At 51.2% G+C, this 21,894-nt stretch overlaps 1 long non-coding RNA gene across 3 annotated transcripts in view; it reads left to right on the top strand.

Moving 5' to 3' along the window:
- LOC123590605 overlaps positions 1 to 21,404 on the top strand; it is a 35,558-nt gene extending 14,154 nt beyond the window's left edge. For 2 of the 3 annotated variants that reach the window (XR_006708869.1, XR_006708867.1), the window contains 6 exons: positions 472 to 665; positions 4,679 to 4,768; positions 4,944 to 5,131; positions 16,037 to 16,099; positions 19,571 to 19,757; positions 20,907 to 21,404. This is a non-coding gene — a long non-coding RNA (uncharacterized LOC123590605). Of the gene's footprint in view, positions 1 to 471; positions 666 to 4,678; positions 4,769 to 4,943; positions 6,260 to 6,497; positions 6,943 to 16,036; positions 16,100 to 19,570; positions 19,758 to 20,906 lie in introns of those variants that run through there. The other variant, XR_006708868.1, reaches the window with a different exon arrangement.
- The last annotated feature ends 490 nt before the right edge of the window (positions 21,405 to 21,894 follow it).

The following is a 21,894-nucleotide window of genomic DNA, read 5'->3' as shown; positions in this document are numbered from 1 at the left end:
TCTGACATCTGGCATAGCGAGGCATGTCTCCCCCTCTCTGATTTGCACCTGTCTCCCCTCTGGTGCCACCAGCCAGGGAGCTGGGCACAGGAGCCGTGGGGGAAGCACTGAGCATCACTGAGGCCTGGTCCAACCTGTCCAACCTGTGACCCTAACTTATCTTCTGACTGACTCACATCTTCCCCAACACCAAGCATATTTCTCAGGCTGTATGCGCCCTGCATATACCCCCTTAATACCCCGCTATCCATATCGTAGGAAACCAGAATGGGAGGGTGGTGCCCTGAGTCGGGCCTGGCTCCCTGTCCTAAGAGTGGAGTTTGGAGCTCCCCCACCCCCACTCTGTTTGGGGCAGCTGCTGTCCTCTCTCTCTCTGTGCTATTTCTCTTTTAGTCTCTAAGACCTGAGCTTGTAGCATTTCTCTTTCTTTAAAATACCTGTGGCCTGCTCTCTCTCTCCTCCTCTGCCCAGAATGATCTTGAAGACTCTGGAGGACCCTCAGGCAGTTCATGAAGCCTGAGGCTTGTTGTTAACACTGTGACCGTCTCCAGTGAACTCCTGGCTGGGCCCTGCTGACACTCTCTGCCTCCTTTTCACTGCCTTGTCCGGGAGCCTCTCCGGTCTCATCTCTGACTCTGGGCCCTTCATCCCCTTTCTGCTAGCAGGTAAGAAATTTAACTTGGCTTTTCCCAGGACTCTTTTCTCCAACAGACCTGCCTCCCCTCCTGGAAGATATCTTGGCTTGAAAATGTGGGGTCAGAAGAAGAGGCTCACACTCTAGCTCTGTGGGACCCTCAGCGTGATTCTAACACAGTGGGACCTTGAATCAAAGTTTGGAGAGCCAAGATGGCGGCTTCTCCCACACTTGTCATGGCACTCAAGCTCCTTAGCTCCCAGGATATGAAGCAAAGTGTGGCTAGGAGAGGACCCAGAGGACTTGTTATTTTTTTCAGCCATTAACAATGGCTCATAGCCCATGCTCAAGATGATTCTCTTACTTGGGTTGACTGGAGCTGGGACCTACTCCACACCCTCAGCTGTGACCAACTCGGCCACCATCCCTCTAAAGCAAACACACGTGAGCAGGGGCATACCAAGGATGTTCAGATAGATCTTAAGGTCTTTGGTGAGAGATCTAAACTTCAGAGGTGGGAATAGAGGAAAAATCAGGTGTTAGATACCCACCCTCACCCCGAATCCTCCACCCTGGTTTAGAATTCCTGTGCCTTATACCATCAAAGAATGTGGCCATCTTGGCCCAGACCTTTGGGATGACCCCTCATAGACGTCCCCTGGGCCACCCTTTCTGCTTTACTGGCTACTTCTTTACTCTCCACACAGTTTTTCTGCCCCTTTAACTCCTTCCTCTTTCTCCAAAACCCCTTATTCTCCTCCCCCCCCCCACCCCCCGCTCAGCCTCCATCAGAATTTGAGGAATTTCAAGTTTTTTCCCCTGTCTTGTGAGCTTTCACTGCCTGTGGATACAGCCATGAGCCACTTACAGCAACCATTCTACTCCTTGGCGTAATGAAAGGGGGTAGCGGTGGTGATCTTCTGCTCCCAGTGACAGCTGTCTTTTCCTTGTATTTACTTGAAGTTCCTAAAGCCAATCAGATTCGTCTCAAATTGCAAGGGGTGATTTCTGCCCCAAGTCCTATCGTTTTCACATTTGAGATTCAGAGCCGCTCTGCTGGTGTAAATGAGCTTATTGTGCTGTAGAAAGTCTGCACAATGCACCCCCAGCTCTGCCCCCTGACTTTGGGTTACCTTCGTGAAACCTTCTTCCATTGCTTTGGCATTTCTGAAGGGCCCAGGCCCAGCCCCTCTCTGGTCATAGGACAGGGTGAGGGTTGGGGTGGGGCACACTTCAAATTGGAAATGACTCAGAGCTGATCTTCTCTGAGACCTGCCATCTTGTAGACAAGAAGCCTGAGGTTCAGAGAAGTTAAGTGACCTGCCAGATCCCATCGTCAACAGACTGGGGGCAGAACTGGGAGTGGAAGCTGTCCCACTCCACTCTACAGCCAAGTGCTCTTTCTGTCCCCTCCATCTTGCACACAGGCACAATTTCTGGGCTGGGTTAGCACCGATGACTTCTAATGAGGCAGAGCCCATCCTCCCAAAGCCCCCGGCATTGGTACCCAGCTTCTCCAGCACCCTCATCGGGGAAATGCCATCTCCTGAGGCAGCCCACACACCTTCGATGAAAATGTCTCTTCTTTACCGAACTGAAATTTGTCTTTTTGGTGCTTGCTCCTGGTTCTGCCTCGCAGGATTGTACAGAGTCACTCTGATCCCTCCTGCAGTGACCCCACTTCTCATAGGAAGCCTGCAGTCTGTCCCTTTGTTTTCTCTTCTTCAGGTGAAACAACCCTGTTTCCTGTCTGTGATGCTGAAACTAATGTTGATGTATGTGTGGGTCTCTCCCCACAGCACCAGTTGTCTCAGTTCTGACGTGGTCTGCTTGCAGAGAGAGCCTCAGGTCCCACAGGTTGAGGGCTGGCTCCTTCAAGACCGCCCCTCCCTCCATGCAAGGCCAGGTTGTTACTCAGCTTTTCTGACCGGCTATATAGGTCAGAGGTTCTAACAACCCCTGCTTTGGGCTCAATGAACTCGCTGGAGGGGCTCGCAGAACTCAGAGAAACATTCTACTGACTAGATTCCCGGTTTATGATGAAGGATATTAAGGGAACAGCCAGATGGGAGAGAGGCACAGGGCAGAGAATGGAGAAAGGGCTCTGTGCTTCCTCTCTGCGTTCACCAACCCAAAACTCCCTGAACATGTCCTTTTGCGTTTTTATGAAGGCTTCATTACATAGGCATGATTGATTAGGTCACTGGCCTTTGGCAACTGACTCGATCTCCAGCTCCTCTCCCTGACCCAGAGGTCAGTGGAGGGACTGAAAGTTCCAACCATCCAATCACACGGTTGGCTCCCTTGGTGACCAGCCTCCAAGCTTAGGTGAACTTGGTGCTTTCCAAAAGTCGCCTCATTAACATGACAATGACATCTTTATTGCTTTCACCCCCGAGGAATTTCCAAGGGTTTTAGGAGCTCTGTGCCAGGAACAGGGACGAAGACCAAATTTCTATTTGTCAATAAATCACGACATCACAGTCGTCCATTGTGGGAAACCTCATTCCTAGGGCTCCTCTCTCCTGTCCATGTGGGGCTGAGATCCAGATATTGTCCGGCAGGCCCAGAGTCCCGACGGTCACCTGCTACCCTGGGTGGCCACACTGTCCTGCTCTCCCCTTTCAGACCACCCCAGGGCAGCTGAGCCGGAGAGGAGGCCACCATGTTCTTCTGTCCCCGCGGCTTCCCAAGCTATCCCTCTGCTCTGCGTGGCCAGGAGTGGAGGGAGACGGCCGAGGAGCAAGACACCAGATGCTGCTGCTAGGGCTTGGCATTAGGGAGGGTGGCTCACCTCGCCTGGCCCCCGGGGGGGGGGGAGCGCCGGGGAGGGACCTGCTTCTGAAGAACACAGATAGAAAGGTCCAGCGAGGAACACTCTTCACGCAGCAATTAACAGGCCAGAGTGGCACCGAGTGGATATTGCAGTCTTGTGGCTGGGGCACGGTGCCATCAGGGCTTGGGCTCCAGAAGGGGCCAGCCGCACGTTCCTACAAAAGGTTGAGCAGCTGGCATTACTGGTGGAAAAGCCAGTTTTCGAAGGGTGATTTCTTGGCTCTAATTAATGAGAAGCAGAGATTTCAGGATGGCAAATAGAACTCCCTCTGGCCGGATGCACAGATTTTTGCTCTTTTGCTTCCTTGTTTTTCATGCCTCTAAGTCTTTGCAAAAGACTAAATAATAATCATAATAATCATAAGCCTTTGGGGAGGCTCCAGTTTCCAAATGGAATAGAAACACACAGGGCTGAATGGAGGGGATCCAAGAGGCTCCCAGGCTCCACACCTTGCCCTGGAAAGCACGGAGCCCAGACCCTCTCTCCCTTGGCCTCCCTGCTATAATCTTCCTTAAACACAGACTGGATGTTTTCAGTGCTCTCAGAAATTCCTAGAGTCTCCATTTCCCTGTAGAGTAGGATTCAAATGCCCCCCACCGGGATCCAAAAGTCCTCTGTGGTTCCCCATTCTTCCAGGTCAAGCTAAGCCCCGTTTCTAAAAAAAAAAAAAAAAAAAAAAAAAAAATTTCCTAGGGGTACATGATGTTCTCATCTTCAAACCCTTTGTGGGCCGGGTGGGGACCCAGGGTGCCGTGTCCCTTCTTGTGCCAGAGTGGAGGGCTCAGCCCAGCCCAGCAGGCAGCCTTGCTCTGGAGCCCCTGGCTCTCCTACCAGAGATCTCAGAGTCATAGAGTGTCAGAGCTTGGTCTAACCTGGCCACTTTATGAAAGAGATAGTGAGGTCCAGAGAGGGCCAGGGGCATACTCCACATCACCCAGCCAGCTACTGGCTGTGTCTCCCGCTACCATGCTGGGAGCCTGGGGTTACTCTCCTAAGTTCTCCTTGGTTGATTATTCTCCCCTGGCCGGTTATTCTCCACTGTCTCTGACGGTGGCTTGTAAGAGGAAGTGAATTCAGCGTGAACAGGTATTATTGGAAGAGAGACGCATGGAGAATGGGTGATGGGTTGTTGGTTTTTGGGGGTTTTTTTTGTTATTTTTTTCCATTTCCTTGGTGACCTGTGCCCCATTCGTTCTCACTGTTTGCAGAGGTGGTCCTATCATCATCCCGAGGCCCGGCTGGGGCTGGATGGGCTGGCCTTCCACGGTGGCCCAGACTGCTGCTCCTCGTGATCTCAGGTGATCGTCCCCCCATAAACGTGATGGATGGCCCCTTACCAGACTGTAAATCCCAAAGTAAGCAGTTTGAACTCACCTGCAAATCAGCTCTTCTCTGTCCTGCCCCCCTGACCCTGTGAACGTGGGATGCAGCCACCGTTCCCGGGATTCATGACTTTAATTACGTTTCTTCCAGGGGTCTGAGTTTATTGTGGAGGCTGCTGGGCTGGTGGATTCCTTCTTCCCTGTGCTCACCCCAGAGGAGTTGCCACAAAGTGCTGATCTTCCGGTCACATTGAAAGTAGCACATTTGCGTGAACGGGGCCCCGGGAGAGCATTTCCACGCCCAAGTCGCCGAAGCATTTGCGGAAAGCTCCGGGCCAGGTGGGAGTATCTAGGACTGCGCTCTAGTCCCAGACCCGTCACCCGGCCTCCTGTGCCACCTGAGGCTGGTCCTGTGACTTCTGGTCTCAGCTTTCTCCTTCGTAAACGGTCTGAGCCCCCACTCCCAGCTCTTCGGGAACTGACACAGTGATGGGGGAGCCCTCGGTCCGAACAGTGCAAATGCTTATTAAGCGAGTGCCCACGTGGGCCAGGCTGCTTCACGCTCACAGAACTTCGTATAACCTGCTTAACACAGGACAAATCCAAAGTTCAGAGGGGTTCAGTGATTTCCCCAAGATCACACAGCTGTGGAGTGCACAAGCAGCCTGGAAGCCAGGTCTGTCTGTGTCCACAACCAGCATTCTTAACTGTAGGACTGTGCTGCCTCTTAGAACTTAGAATTTCAGCTCCTTGGTCTCCCAGATCAGTCAAATGGGGCAATGATGTCGGTCTCTACCCTCCCTCACATGGATACTATGGGGCTAAGGGAACTTGAAGGCTCTTTGGAGGAAAATTCCAAATCTGCTCAATTTTACCAGCCCCCTACAATGACTATTCCTCCACCAGCGGATTGCCTGGCCTGGACAGAGTCTGGCACAGAGGTCACTGGCCTGGGAGGCCTGCCTGGGTCTCTCGGTCATCCCTGCATTCTCTGTGCTAATGGAGGAAAACACTTAAAATCTCCAGCATCAGATCCTCATGTATGAAATCAGAAGCTTTTCGAATATTTCTATGCCTAGGCCCACCCCCAGACCGATCTGCCGGGCCCGTGAGTGAATCAATGTGCACATGGCTGAGAACTGCCAGCCCCATGGCCTCCAGGGTCCCTGCCAGCTCCAGATTGCTGTGTTTTTTAATAATTTATTGAGTGTCTACTATAATTCCAGCGTCAAATTAATTTATGATCTACCCTTGAACTGAATTAAAACCAGTGCCTAGGGAAGTAGCCCGATTATGAGGGCAGGAGCTTGGAATCAGGTGTTCCCAGTTTTGAGCCTGGCCCCGTGCCAGCCCAGTTACTATGAAAACGGAGACACCACTTTCCTCTTTTCCTTCCCCACCCCACTTTCTCTTCTGGCAAATAGGGTGTTGCCTCCTCAGCAAAATTTTCGAGAATGTAAAACCCAGGTGGGTTGGGGCGCCTGGGTGGCGCAGTCGGTTAAGCGTCCGACTTCAGCCAGGTCACGATCTCGCGGTCCGTGAGTTCGAGCCCCGCGTCGGGCTCTGGGCTGATGGCTCAGAGCCTGGAGCCTGTTTCCGATTCTGTGTCTCCCTCTCTCTCTGCCCCTCCCCCGTTCATGCTCTGTCTCTCTCCGTCCCAAAAATAAAATAATAAACGGAAAAAAAAAAAAATTTTAAAACCCAGGTGGGTTGTCTAGCCGGGCAACGAGGACTGATAGATTAAACCAGCTGTCTCTGCACAGACCAACTTCCTCTGCCCTCAGTTTTGTTAGCACCTTATGGTACGTTATTCCAGGCTGAAATGAACTTCGGTTCTGCAGCAGTTGTCGCTGTTAAAAATCATTCGTGATACCCCGTGAGGAAATTGAAGTCCCCCTGGAATGTCACTGAGTCTGTCCCTTTATTTTCAGCAAGAAGGCTGGGCCCTTGGTCACATACCCCCCAGTGGAGGCAAACATTTCACAAGTGGGCAGAAGTGAGACAGTCTAGGGCTCTGGGGTCTAGTGGGCTGGGTCCCATTCCACTCTGCTACTCCTTAGCCATGTGACCTTGAGGCCGTTGCTTAAAGTTCTGGAGCCTCTGTTTTACTCTCTCTAAAATGGGAATTAAACAGTGGCACTTGCAAGAGTTCTGTGTGAAGATAAAATGATACAATTCCATAAAACGTACCCAGCCTTGACTGGCCAGAAGAGGCAGCATGGGCTCAGTGCCAGCCCTGGGGGAAAAGACAGCTCCAGCTGTGACCTGCAGGTATTTCCTCCTCGCTCTGGGGCATCCTTGGGAGGAAGACACAGCAGGTGTCCTGTCTCAGGCTCACCTTCCTCAAACACAAGGGGCAACATCTTGTTCTTTCAGTAGAATGGGAGGGACTACTGGACGAAGCAGGATTAGAACAAAAGTCTCCACGTTGTTTTTGGGGGGGGAGGGGTGATTTTCATTCATGCATACGTTCAACAGATGTTTATTGAGAAACTACTTGGGTTTTTTGTTTTTTATTTTAATAATTCTTTTAAGTTTATTTATGTATTTTGAGAGAGAGAGGCAGGGCGGGGCAGAGAGAGAGAGAGAGAGAGAGAGAGAGAGAGAGAATCCCAAGCAGGCTCTGCACTGTCAGCACAGAGCCTGACATGGGGCTCAAACTCACGAACACCAAGACCATGACCTGAGCTGAAATCAAGAGTCAGCCACTTAACCGACTGAGCCACCCAGGTGTCCCTTGAGAACCCACTTTGTACCAGGCACTCCTCTATGTCCGGGGTTGGCAAACTTTCTCTGTAAGGGACCAGATAGTCTTTATGGATTGTGTCATGACTACTTTGCCATGTAATTTGAGAGCAGCCATAGATAATCCATGATCAAATGAGCACATTCAACAAAACAGGCTGCAGGCCAGATTTGACCCGGGCCATAGTTTGCTGGAAACTGGCCATGATGAGAGGCTTTACCCCATGGAAATGAGTGGTGGCTGGGAAACCAGTTGTTGACCATTTGCCAGAGCACCAGTGGTATAAGGAATGGAAAGTGCAGGGGTTCAGCGCCTGAAGGACTGGTTATGGGGGGCCCCAGTGACACTTGAGGCAACACTGGAAGGCTATCTGGGGAGAGAGGTTTTCGACATTGAGTAAGCAGCTATGGCAGAACATGTGTGGCATGCTGGAGGACCAGCAAGGAGGTCAGGGTGGCTGCAGGGAGTCAGCAAGAGGGAAGATGGCAGGAGATGGGGTTTGAGATGGGTAGGCAGAGAGGAAGAGATATAGACTGTGGGCAGCACAGTCAGGAGTGGAAGCTGCCACAGAACTCCAGGCGGAAAATATGGCAGCTCTATTCTCGGGTCACAGCGGACGCATGAGAAGTAGTGCCACCACGATATGCTGACAAATCAGATGTTGAATCCAAGGCAAAGAGAGGCGGGAGCCAAGTGCTCAGGCTTTTGGGCTGAGTAACTGCAGAGAGGGAGTTGTGATCAACTGAGAGAAGATCAGATAGAGTTTTGACAATAGTTTGAAAGGTCTATTTGAAGTCCTAAGAAAGATGTTGACGAGACAGTTGGATATTCAAGTTTGTAGTTCAGAAGAGAGATCCCGGCTCCAGAGTGAGAGTGAGAGTTGTCTCCCTCTTAAGAGTGAGAGTTGTCCACGTATGGCTGGTATTTAACTCGAGGCCAGCAAATGAGTGAGTATAGACGATCCCTAGGAGAGATTAAGTGATCACGTGTTGGGCACCCCGATGTTTGCAACTTGAGGACGTGTGAAGAAGATGGAAAATGAGTGGCCACTGAAGCAGAAAGAAATTATTTTCTTTTCCAAATAAAAAACCCTGGAAATCATGATTCAAAGTCGGCTCAAATTCTCCCCACTCTGGGCATCTTGCACAAAGAACCACTCCAGCTCAGCGGACTCTCTCCTCCCAAGAGCACCGCCAGGAGCTCCTGTACAGGTCACCCATTTGACGCCTCTCCCATGCTGTCTTGGGTCCAGCTTGCTGTCCTAACAGGAGGTCTTGCCATCCACCTGGGGTCTAAACCCCTTGAGGGCAGTGACCATGCCCTGGACCTCTGTGTCCCCACATGGTCTGGTGAGCAACTCTGCACACAGATAAATGCACACTAAGTAATTAGCAGATGGGAGAGGTTAGAGATGGTGACAGGACTCAGACTTACTGAGCAATGTTTACTGGGCACCTAGGACATGTGGGCCAGAGGGCATGAGCTCCTAGGAGAACCAAATTGTTTTGAAAAAATCTATCAGAGGGGCGCCTGGGTGGCTCAGTCGGTTGAGCATCCGACTTCAGCTCAGGTCACGATCTCACGGTCCGTGAGTTCGAGCCCCGCATCGGGCTCTGGGCTTATGGCTCAGAGCCTGGAGCCTACTTCCGATTCTGTGTCTCCCTCTCTCTCTGCCCCTCCCCCGTTCATGCTCTGTCTCTCTCTGTCTCAAAAATAAATAAACGTTAAAAAAAAATCTATCAGAATGTCAGATCACAGAAGGGTTCTAGGAGAAAAAAGATTGAAAAAGAATGTCTTTGCCTTCGGGAGGGAAAACCTCAGGGAAGACCCGAGGGTTGGCTGACCCCAACGCCATGCAATCCCCGACTTCCAGACAAGATCCATGAGACTCTGCTGTTTGCTTGCTGGGCAAACCTTGGCCTCCCTTTATTCCTCGGGAAATGCAGGAGGTGGTATCCGACTTTCCTGAGAGACTGTGGGGCACTTTAGCACCAGAACCCAAAGAAAGGTGCCACCAAGCATGTGGCCCAGCCTGGTTTGCACTGGGGATGGCCTGCCTGCTGTCCATGGTGCTGCTCAGGCTACCCTTGCCCTCACCCTTCAGATATTGCCAGGCCCGTGGCCCTCATCGCTCACCCCCAAGATAAGCTGGTCACAGATAAGCCTTCTCCAGGCTGCATCACTGTGAGACCCTCTTAATTCTTCCTTCTGGGAACATGAGATTCATCCTCAAAGTGAACCCTGGGGATACCCAGGAAGAGCCTAGTTAAGTGGCCTGACACCTACCACTTGATTTTTTTCTTAACCAGAGATGCCGTTCCCTTCTGTTCTTGAGCGGTCATTTTCATGGAGAGTTCTGGCCTAATTTCACTTTTCTTCCGCGTGATCCCTGCAGCCGAGAGGCTCCCCCCACCCAAAAAAAATGGCCACCGTGCGGTGTTCTTGGTGCATTTTCCTGTCAGCATCTCTGCCTCTTTGCCTCAGATCTCTGCATCGGTTCTTAGAGGGTTGCTGTCTCCTCTTTTTCTGCAAATCTGTGCTCTCTGCATGGGAACCAGGTGACTAACTCCTCTTCAAAGCTCCAAGGACCATGTGCTTAAAACTTGTCCTAGAAGCCAGGGCTTAAAACGGTGCTTGCATACAGTTGAACACAATTGCTATCTGAATGAAGGGATCCTTTGAACACGCCCTTTCGTCACCGCTAGCCTCGGCAGAGGAACAGACCTGGTTGACCACAGCCTTTCCTGTGGAAATGATCCTACCTAGCTCGCAGAGGAGGGCTGACTCTGGGGGCCGGCTCCTCTGGTTTCTGCCTCTCTGTGGTCCGGGTTTATATAATACTCAGCAGTTTAGCCCCTCACCCAATATGGACCAAGGAAGGTCTGTAGTGGAGAGTGCTGGGCGGACCTGGCCATTTCCCTAGCTGTGGCCCCTGTCCTGGGAAGCACCACATTTCAGCCACAGCACAGCAGAGCAGGGTAAACAAGGACACTGGTGGCAGTTCCAGTGTGTGTGTGTGTGTGTGTGTGTGTGTGTGTGTGTGGCCTGGGGCAACCCCTCTCTTCCAGCCTCAGTTTCCTTATTGAAAGTGAGGATAAGAACCATGGCCCATGAAGTCGGCCAGGTAATGAGGTAAACACCTAGCGCGAGGCCTGCACATGGTCGCCGTAGTGGGTCCAGCCGTGGCACTCCCGAGTTCGTGTCCACCTGGAACCTCAGAATGTGACCTCACTTGGAAATAGGGTCTCTGCAGGTGGAAGTAAGTTAAGAATTGAGATGAGATCCTTCTGGGTTAGGGTGGGTCCTAAGTCCAATGAGAGAGTCCTTACAAGGAGACGGGAAGGGAAACACAGACACGGGAGAAGGCCGTGTGAAGACGGAGCCCCGGAACGCCAGGAGCCTCCAGATGCTGGAAGAGGCGGGAAAGGACTCTGTCCCAGAGCCTTCGGAAGGAGTGTGGCCCTGCCCACTCCTTGACTTTTGGTTTCTGGCCTCCAGGACTGTGAGAGAGAAATTTCTGTTGTTTTAAGCTACTAAGTCTGTGGTGCTTTGTTATGGCTTTTCTAGGAAACGAATCTGATGTGTTCTCCCTAAGGTGCAGCTAGCTGTTACCTTCTTCCTCTTACAGAAAAGACTGGACGTGTGGTTGGGCTTCTCGGGGAGAGGAGCAGGGGCGTCCCTGGAGGGAGCCCCCAGAATGCTGGTGGGTGATTGGTGGAGGCTCCCTTGGGGTCCAGCAGGGCCTGGTTAGGGGTGGGACGGGTGGGAGGAGTTAATGCTGCAGAAAGGTCAACGTGTCCCCCTCTTCCTTCCTGCTCTCACCCAGGAAGAAGGTGACTCACTCTGGGCTGGGGGTGGGGCCCAGGGCTCCCGTAGACAGAGCCAACCATCTGTCAGAGAACCCGGGCCCTCCTGAGCCGGGACTGGAAGATCTTCACCAAGCCTGGACCCACAGTGTCCCCAGGAACGGGAGAAGTGCCCACAGAAGAGGAGGGGCGGGGCTGCAGAGGTCAAAACACACCCCCATGACCAGGGGTCCTTGTAGCCGAGCAGACCGCACTGGGACCTCTGTCAACTTGTGCTCTGTTGTACCTGAGCCCCAGGGCAGCCCCTCCAGACCCCGCTGCTCGGCCCTCGTCTGTGACAGTCAGGCCGTCCTTGGCCCCGCTCAGCCACGTTTCCCGGGGCTCCAGCTCCCCAGGAGGCCAGCATTTTGTGCTGGGGGGGGGGTGTGGGGGCAGCCCTTGCTTGCCCCTCTGACTGGACTCAGAAACCGCCTGGACCACGTAGCCCCCCTTCTTGCGCTGCTGTCCACCTGCAGGCGGAAACGCCGGGCACACCGCCTCCTGTCTGTCTGTCCTTTGTGCCCCCTCTTCCTGCCTCATTGTCTGAAGAGCCGTGTCTCCACAAAAGCATCCCCTAACCCAAGGGTCCAAGGAAGAGGGGCAGTGAGGGAGCCAGCCCCCCAACCCCGTGTTGCCCTGACCGCGGGCACACTCCTGACAGGCCCTCCATAGAACCAGGACAGGGTTCTGTGAACCAGGACCTGTCGGTAGGTCACGCAGCACCTCTGTACTGAGAACCTATGACAAGGTGTCCCAGAAAGAAAGCAGTGAAGTGTCCTCTGCTCGTGGAACTTTCATTCTGGCGTGGGGACATTGACAGAGGTCCTGGTGGGGAGGAGCTGGGAAAGCAAGGAACCCAGTGCCGGGTCGGTTGGAGAGTCAGGAGCCCCTCCAGGTGAGGGGAGCGGAAGAAGGCTCTGAGGGGAGGAGACCGCTCAGGGGGAGACCAGGGAGGCGGGGACACAGGTGTCAGCCGTGCAGGGGTGACAGCTAGTCAGAAGCAGGTCCTGTTAGGGCGGCACTAGGTTTCCTGATGGACGGCCTGCAGAGATGAGGGGAAGAGGGAGAGGCAGTGGATTTAGGGTCTGGGCCGTCGGGAGATGCAGGGTGAGGGGGTCACAGGCTGTGATGGGGGGTGAAGTCGCCTGCCGTCTGGCCCCCTCTTGCCCGTTCTCATTGTGGCCACTGAGCTGTGGACTGGCCCTAAGCCGGGGTTCGAGAGACGGAACCCGATTATGGGCTCAGCCAAGCGCCTGGTCTACTTGGATAGGTGGGCACATCTCAGCTCCCACCAGTCAAGACAAGGAAGCCCCACCCCTCCTAGTCTGGGTGCCACAAGGGCATCCAGACCTTGGTGGGAGCGGGGGGCACGCCAGGGCCCTGCATTTTCTCCCGAAGCCAGTGCTAAGCCAGTGAATGCCAGGCAGGAAGTAATGGCACCAATGGCCTTAAAAAAAAATTTTTTAAGGGGCTCCTGGGTGGCTCAGTTGGTTAAGCGTCTGACTTCGGTTTAGGTCATGATCTCCCGGTTCGTGAGTTCGAGGCCTGCGTCGGGCTCTGTGCTGACAGCTCGGAGCCTGGAGCCTGCTTCGGATTCTGTGTCTCCCTCTCTCTCTGCCCCTCCCCTGCTCACACTCTGTTTCTCTCTCAGAAGTAAATAAACATTAAAAATAATTTAATTAAAAACCTTTTTAAATTAAAAAAACATTTTATGTAAGTTTATTTTGAGAGGGAGAGAGCACGAGTGGGGGAGGAGCAGAGAGAGAGGGAGAGAGAGAATCCCAGGCAGGCTCTGTGTGTCAGTGCAAAGCCCGATGCGGGGCTCCACGGTAGGATCATGACCCGAGCCGAAATCAAGAGTGAGGCACCTAACCGACTGAGCCAGCCAGGCGCCCCTGCCTTTTTATAAGGCGGTCTAAAGGTTGTGTGGAGAATGGACGGGTGGAGGGCAGAGGCAGGAGGCTGGTGAGGACCGAGTGGGAAGTCCCCTTCCTGGAGGTGCAGAGAGGTGGGGGGCAGGTGAGAGCTGTCCTCAGAGGTGAACGGGGACCAGAGCCGGTGGGCACTAAGATTTGCCAGGCATGAGGGTCACACACAGGCCTTGTTCGCTTCTAGATATCGGGGCCGCGTGCCCCCACGCCGTGGGCGCCCAGTAAATACTCACCCCAGTCCCTCCTGGCTCCCCCCAGCCTCACCTGTGCTCCAGCATTTCCTGCCTTCCCCCTCCCTCCGCCCAGCCTGGGTCTGGGGCCCTCCAGCCACCAGGCTCCCTGTCAGACTTTCTCTCCATCTGAAAACAGATGTCACGGACGGGCCACACAAGTGCCGCGACTGTCTAACTCCACCGAATGTGTAATTATAGCAACACAAGCATCAAATTACCAGGGACAAGTAGCTGCTAAGTAATTATATGATTCTTTGTTACTTGGAGGGTGGGGGTTTCCCCCACATTTAAAGCCGATTCCTTTAAAAGCTCTGGTTCAGTGGGCGGGTGGGGAAAGCAGGTGGCAGATGGGCGGGACCAGAGACCGCTAGGGGGTTCCGCATCCTCGGGGGTGCAGGTTGTGGTGGAGTGGCTGGGGTTGAGGTGAGGGAGAGCGGTGCCCTCTCTTTCTCCTCCAGGGCCCTGCTAAGTGGTATCCTTCCACCGTCCTGGAGAAGAAGAGAGCAGGGTGGGGGACGGCGCCTGGGACGCAGAAGGGTCAGAGAGATGGGGGAGGAGTCGTGGGGGAGGAGGCAACGGGGGAGGTTGTTCCTGGGGTCTGTGGAACCACCGTGAAGTGGGGTGCAGTGCTATGGCACCCACAGAATCCTCAAGGCGAACCCCTGGCCCCTCAGTCTCCCCCTACCACATGCTTCCCACTGACCCTCCAGCCTCTGCAAAAGCCCCAGAGGCTGACATGAGAAGGGGACCTTCCTTGGTCACCGAGCCCGGGGAACAGACAGAAGGATGCCCAGTCCGGGAGTCTGGGTCTCCCCCAGCAGACCCGAAGGTGGAGAGGCACGATTCTGCTGCAGTCTTCTGCACGGCCTTTGCGGCCCAGCTCTCCCCATCCGCAGGTGCCTGGTGCTGTTTGTGGCAGTGTTGTCCCTGCCTAGCTCCCCGGCCGGCCGGGTGACAGCCCTGCTGTGGCCCCTGCTGGGCTCAGAGCCGCCCCTGCCCATACATGCACAGGCGCCAAGCTGCCCCCCTGCGTCTGCCCAGCTTTGAGTGGTGCACTCAGTAGGGGGCCCGTTAGTGTGCAGCGGCTGGAGTGTCGGACCGAAGGGTGACTTGGCCCTCAGCAGCAGGAAATCCAGTGGGAGAGGACCGCAGGGACCATGGCGGGAGATCTGGGTCTCTCCCACAGACTCTCATGCCACCCTTGACGTGAAGATGTCTCCCACACACCTCTCATCCACTCATCTGCGCTGTTACTCATTTGCACTCACTTGACATAATGCCTCTGAAGGGTTCGGTCTGCTCCCTGCACCAGTGTGCCTGTGGAGCCTTCCTCCTGGATCCTTCTCCCTGCGGTGCCCTCCCCTGGGACCACCCCCCACCCCCACCCCCGGTGCCCAGCCGGGGACCCGTTCGCAGGGAACCGTGCCTGTGGACACCCTCAGGCACGCAGGGCAGCCACTGTCGAAGACTCTCTTGCGCTCACACCCATTATGGTTTAGATTACAGAGCAATTATCCTTCTGAGCGGCTGCGTAATTCACAGGTCACATCCATTCAGCTTGCTAAATGGTGTTCAGCAGACCCGCACTTGGGAGAGCCCAGGACGTCGGAAACTGGCAGATGCCTTAGCAGCAGGACGCTCCTTGGTGCTGTAGAGGAGTGCTGGGGATCCCTCCATCCAGACTCCTAGACCCGTGGGGAGGAGGTAGGGCTGGGGTCCAAGGGGGGTTTCCCCCCAACCTCATGGGTAGCACCCTGCCTGAGCCAGACGTGCTGGGGCAAGGGCATTTTGGCTGGATTCAGGTGTTAGAAGCCCAGCTCTTTGACCCAATTGCTTCTGTGATTGGCTGTGCTAGAACTCCATGTCTAGGTCTCTAGGAGGCAGAAGCACAGAGGTCATGCCATCAACGTGGCAGTCCCGGTGGGCTCCCTGACCATGAAGCTGGCTGGCTCTCTCTCTCTCTCTCTCTCTCTCTCTCTCTCTCTCTGATAGGGGGGTTGACTGGGGTATTTGGAATTCTAGAGTCATAGATATGTAGAGGATGGTCTCCCAAGGCATTTAACTCTGTTCAATTTAACAAGACTGGAACTTAATTACCCAAAGTGAAGGAAGCAAACTAACACCGTAGTTTTCAACTACTTTTCCCCAGAAGCATGGAGGGAAGAGCGAAAGCCCCTTTTCACCCACAACTCAACCCTACTCTCCCACAACCTCAGGAACAAGCATCGTTAACGGTCATTGTATATACTTCTTTTATCTATACACTCATAGGTAGGTAAGTAAATAGATATAAAAATCTATCGCACATAAAGTTTTAAAAATCGCATAAACGGATCAATAGCCCATATTGTTCTGTCGATTTGTTTTACCTCACAATACACTGTAAGATTTCTCCCTGTCTCTATGCACGTGTGTGTTTACACAATTTTGTTAACCACGACATAATGTTCCATAGAGTGGATGGCTCACAATTTATGTCACCACTTCAGGTCAGCTGTTCCCATTTTGTGATACTGCAAGTGACCCTTCGGTGTCTGGGAATGCATTTTTCTGTAAGTAATAGATTATAAATATCAATATAAATGTAAATATGTTTCTAATGGTTTAAATAAGAGGGGCACCCGGGTGGCTCAGTCAGTTGAGCGTCTGACTCTTGATTTGGGCTCTAGTCATGATCCCAGAGTCGTGGGACTGAGCCCCACATTGGGCTCTATGCTGAGTGTGGAGCCTGCTTGGGATTCTCTTTCTCTCTCTCTCTCTCTCTCTCTCTCTCTCCTTGCCCCTCTTCCCGGCTCACGCACTCTCTCTCTCTCAAAAGAAAATCAATCCGAAAAAAACAACAACACGGGATTCTTGCCTCCATCCTTGTGTCTTCCTTCCCTCCCTCCCCCCTTTCTTCCTTCCTTTTCTTAAGTGTAAGGAGAAGCCTGGAGGCAGGCAGTCCAGGACTGTCTTCCCGTGTGGCTTTGGTCCTCCTGGTGGAAAGAAGGCTGCAGCGCCCGGGTACGCACCTGTGATTCGGCCAGGAAGGAAGAAAGCGAAGGTGATACCCAAAGCGTCTCTGCTTTTGAGATTTTGCCTTCCAGCGTGTCTGTGCTGGGGTGCCACAGGGTCACACGTCCGTGTAAACGGCCAGACACTGTCCCGTGGCCTCTTAACATTAAGAGGCTGGAAATGGGTGTGTTTTATCAGCTTGCTTGTAAAGGCAGGCAGGAGGGAGAAGGTGGTTGGGATGGCGTGTTAAGCCATCGTCACATTCACCTGCCGCAGGATATGTGAGTAGAGCTGTTGGAGAGACTCCCAGAACTGGATTCTTGTACAAGCTGTTTGTCGCCTTTTCTCCTACGTGTCCCCTCTGGCTGAGCACAACCAGTTTCCCAGCTTCTCAGCATCAGGCCACCATGTGCCCTATTGCACCCCTGTCTTGGACCCCGCTCTCCTGGAAGGCCCGTGCCACTTCTACCTGGACCCCGTCCTTCTCTGTGACTCAGTTACAGCTTACCTGTTCCCCAAAGTGGCCGTTGGCCAACTCAGCTGGCAAAAGTCTTCTCTTTCCCAAAAGGACAGTCTGTGTGTTTTTGCTGTCAAATCCCTTTCCTAGGATTATTCCCAAGGGTCTGCTGGCCGAGGAAATAAGGAAGAAAAAAGAATCATTGGGGAAGAGAAGGTCATGCCCCCAGCCTCAATGCTGAGTCAGGACCTGCCATTTGGAGATGGGTAGGAAGTATTTTCTTTCTTTCTTTTTAAAAAAAAAAAAAAAAATTTTTTTAATGTTTATTTATTTTTGAGACAGAGAGAGACAGAGCATGAACAGGGGAGGGTCAGAGAGAGAGGGAGACACAGAATCTGAAACAGGCTCCAGGCTCCGAGCTGTCAGCACAGAGCCCGATGCGGGGCTCGAACCCATGGACTGCGAGATCATGACCTGGGCCGTAGTCGGACGCTCAACCGACTGAGCCACCCAGGCACCCCAGTATTTTCAAATAAGGATTTTCAAACTTGCACAGGTATTTATTGAGCACACAGTCATTGAGAGGGAAGGTGTCAGACTGGAATCAGATCCTGGCTTCCCCACTTACTAGGTGGCAATGTTGCATGAACAACTTGCCCTCTGTGTCCCTTGGCTGTCTCATGAAATGGGGGATAATGGTGGGATGTTGGCAGGATTAAATGGCTTACTATATACAAAATGCTTGCATTAGTGACTGGCACATAGCAAGTGGTAAATAACAACATTAGCTATTATTATTTAGTGTGGCAGGTGTGGCCGTCGTGCTAAGCGGACATAATTGGCATGATCCCCACCATCACGGGGTCTGTAGTTAGTGCTACGAGGTATTCCCTCCATTCATTAGCTCAGTGGATTGTGATGACAAAACACCCCTGCTGTAGTGGTGTGCCAAATAGCTGAATCCTAGGAAATGCAATTGTAAGTTGACCATCACTTAACACATTTCATGTGTGACTGACAGACACATTACATTAAAATTTTTTTTTTAATGTTTATTACTTTTCGAGAGACAAAGAGCTCAAGTGGTGGTGGGGCAGAGACAGAGGGAGACACAGAATCCAAAGCAGGCTCCAGGCTCTGAGCTTTCAGCACAGAGCCTGATGTGGGGCTCGAACCCATGAACCGTGAGATCATGACCTGAGCCAAAGTCGGATGCTATATGACTGAGCCACCCAGGTGCCCAACACGTTACAGTTTTAAATTTATTTTTAAATTTTATTTGAGAGAGAAAGAAAGAATGTGAGCGGGGGGGGGGGAGAGAGAGAGAGAGAGAGAGAGAGAGAATCTTAAGCAGGCTCCATGCCCAGTGTAGAGTTTGATGATGTGGGGCTTGATCCCATGACCCTTGGGATCATGATCTGAGTCGAAATCAAGAGTCCGACACTCAACTAACTGAGCCACCCAGCCACCCCAAGATACATTACATTTTTTAAATCTTTATTTTTGTGAGAGACAGATAGACAGATTTCAAGTGGTGGAGGAACAGAAAGAGAGAGAGAGAGGGAGGGAGACAGACAGACAGAATCCAAAGCAGGCTCCAGGCTCTGAGCTGTCAGCACAAAGCCTGATGAGCACGAACCATGAGATCATAACCTGAGCCGAAGTTGGACACCTAACCTACTGAGTCACCTAGGTGCCCCAACACATTACATGTTTTAGTCAATTTTTTATTTTATCAGAGTAAAGCATGCACATTATCAAACAAGTTAGATGATAACTAAAAATTTTAATCAGACAAAAGAGTCTTCTGGCTCCTATTTCCATCCTATTTTCTTCCTTAAAGAAAACTTTTATTTTTTATTTTTTTATGACTTATTTATTTTGAGGGAGACAGAGCACGAATGGGGGAGGGGCGGCGAGAGAGAGGGAGAGAGAGAGAGAGAGAGAGAGAGAATCCCAAGCAGGCTTTACATTGTCAGTGCGCAGAGCCCGACGTGGGGCTTGAACTCAAGAAGCCTTGAGATCATGACCTGAGTTGAAGTTGGACGTTTAACCAACTGAGCCACCCAGGCTCCCCTAAATCACATCTTGTATTAGCTCTTTCTTCCATGTTTTCTTTTGTGACTCTGTGAATATTGTTCATTGCTGAGTCAAATGATGTTCCATGACAGTATTTTATTTCTTGTTCAACTTTTATTTTTCTTGGAGTTAGTAACTGCATTAGTCTATTGTCTGTTTAGGTTTTTCCTTATCCAGCTGCAGATTTTATTTATAGGTAGGTTTTTTCCCCCAAGTTTTATTCTATTGCTTGAAATTTGTATTTTCCCCAAGTTCTGTCGCTCTGCTTGTTTTGGTATCTTTCTTTCACGATGAAGACATTCCTCCTATGCCTTGTGACCCTTTGCAGTCCATTCACGTTTAAGAGGGATGTAGAAGCAATTGATCGGAGCCCTGTGCACACTTATGGGGCTGCCTGCCTTGGGAGCTGTACTGGGGGTGGAAAGGGTAGCCAGAAGGCTTTCTCCTTGGAGACCCCCATGTGTTATTACCTGTGGGTCTGTCTTTTCTCAAGGGTGTATCAGTTCCTCTAGAGAAGGATCGTCTATCCATTGGCTTGGGATTTCCCCATTTGTGGGCATTCTGGAGCCAGGAAGGAGCAGAGGGCGAGCTGTCTCACCTGTCAGTGTGCAAGCCTTCATTCAATTCCCTTACATCCAGTCCTAGACCCTCCACCACCACCTCCTCAATACCTGCCAACTGTGAGTCCCCCTCTCTGGTTCAAGATCCTGGCATTCCTGGGGGGCAGTGGGGCACATCGCTTGCCAGAATGGGTGGACTTTGGGCCCGGGAGTTTAAGTTCTCCTCCTACAGACTTTCGAACACACTTTCCGCTTTCATTTCCTCACATTTCCCTGCCTTTCACTGTGCCTGTGCCTCGGGTCCTGGGGGGTTTCTGAGCTTCACTGTAAATCTGCTTTCTTCTAAATCTGACACTTTACTATAGGCCCTTTAGGTATGACCTTCCTGCTCCCAGCTTGGTCATTTCCATCTGCTTTTTTTTTTTTTTTTCCCTTTACTTTGTGTCATTCTGGTTACAAAAATCCTTTCATCTCACTGAAGATGAAGTCCATATTTCTGGGTTTTTTTTCTTTACTATTTGGGATGAACGTGAGAAGAAAAGTTAACAGAAATGTCTTCATGTGATATCTGGAAGCTAGTTGGAAACAATTTGAATAAAGATCACTGAAAGATATGTGGTCCTTCCATACATCTCAATGATCTAAAAGAATTCTTTGAATTTAGCCAGAGCCTTTGAAAGCTACGTACCTGAAGCCTAGCATGTTGTGTTTCCAAGTTGCCGAGTTTCATATTGGTATGAAGCCACAGCCTATAATAAGTCCCAAGGAACTCGTTATTGTGTGTCCCAGAAGGAAGCTTTTGAGGACATTGATCAGTACATTAAATGTTCTTCTCTTGCAAGGATCCTCAAGAGAATTTCTTTGTCTTATCCTTGAGTGGTATCTAATTCTTTTTTATTGAAAGGCTGGTTTGCTTTTATTTTTTGGTTCGGGTAAGCTTCTCTTTTCCCATTGGCTTCTCTATAGCTTAGAGCATGTAGAACTGAATTTTGTATTCTCGTCTCATTTCTCTTGACATTGTATCTCTACTTGTTCGTCTTTGCCTTTGTTTCTTCTTTCTCATCCACTCTTGGTTCTTGTTCTCTTATCCTATTGTTTTAAATGTTTTCTTTGATCAAAGAGTTATTGAAATGAATAAGTCAAATGTTGGCAATAAGAATTGATAACTGCATACATATTCACAATTTATATTTTTGGTGTATGCCCACTTGACTCACCAGATTTGGTCGTTTCTTACGATAGGTCTAATTTAGTCTTTGCCTTTTACAGGTGAGGAAAGTGAGGTCTGGATAAAGTAAGTGATTTATTCAACAGCTCTTCTGAGAAAATTAGTGGCAGAGCAAGGTCATGTGCCCACAACCACTTTTATGATTCTACTTTACCACTTACTTGGATGTTTTGAGGAACAAAAGATCACCTTTGACCCACACCTGGAACCCTGATCTCTGATCTCCTACTTTTGGAATCAACCCACTTCGAGATGCAGAGCCCAGATTTCTTAAAGCTCTGTGGTCTATGGATTCACCATACTCTAAGTGTTGGTTTCCCACTTCCGTCCCTCCTCCCTGGATACTGACTGCCTCTAGATCCAACCTGGGTATGTATATGGGATATATACCATGATGGATCCTGAAGAAATGTGAAGGCATGGGAAGTTGGGATTGTCTCCCTATAAGACAAATGCTCTTGGATTGATCCAACCAGCAGGCATTCGCTGAAGGCTACCTGCGCACACAAAGCTAAAATACATGGTGATACCAAATGCTATTTTTGTTGTGAAAGAAATACCTTGGAATTCCATTTTCAGAGAATTCTTGGGGCGGTCAGGTCTCTTTTTCTCAAAGCAAGGCCCTTCTTAGGCAGCCCACAAAGAGGAAGGGCCTCAGGCCTCTCTGTCATGGGCCAAGAGTAACAGTTCATTCTATGAGGCCAGAGAAGACAGTACTTTGCCTGAGATTCCTTGTGTCTAGTTGCTGTTTTTCCCTCTAAGGTATGCTTCTACCGTGTCCTGTGCGTCTGATGTTGATGGCCCGGTGGGGCATGGGGTTAGTCACCAGTTTGTCATTCCATTATCATTTTGAATTATATTTAATTTTTATCTCATCCATCTGACCTTCCCTTCCTCACTGAAGGATTTGGGACTTGACAGGAATTTCACCCAGCAAATACCCAAGCCAGGTGGTCCTATTACCCATTAAGGATTGTATTAGTTTCCTTTTGCTGAGGTAATAAATTAACACACATTTAATGGCTTAAA

Source organism: Leopardus geoffroyi, chromosome B4 (genome assembly GCF_018350155.1).
Source record: "Leopardus geoffroyi isolate Oge1 chromosome B4, O.geoffroyi_Oge1_pat1.0, whole genome shotgun sequence".
Taxonomy (NCBI): domain Eukaryota; kingdom Metazoa; phylum Chordata; class Mammalia; order Carnivora; family Felidae; genus Leopardus; species Leopardus geoffroyi.
This window is presented reverse-complemented; position numbering and strand designations above follow the sequence as displayed.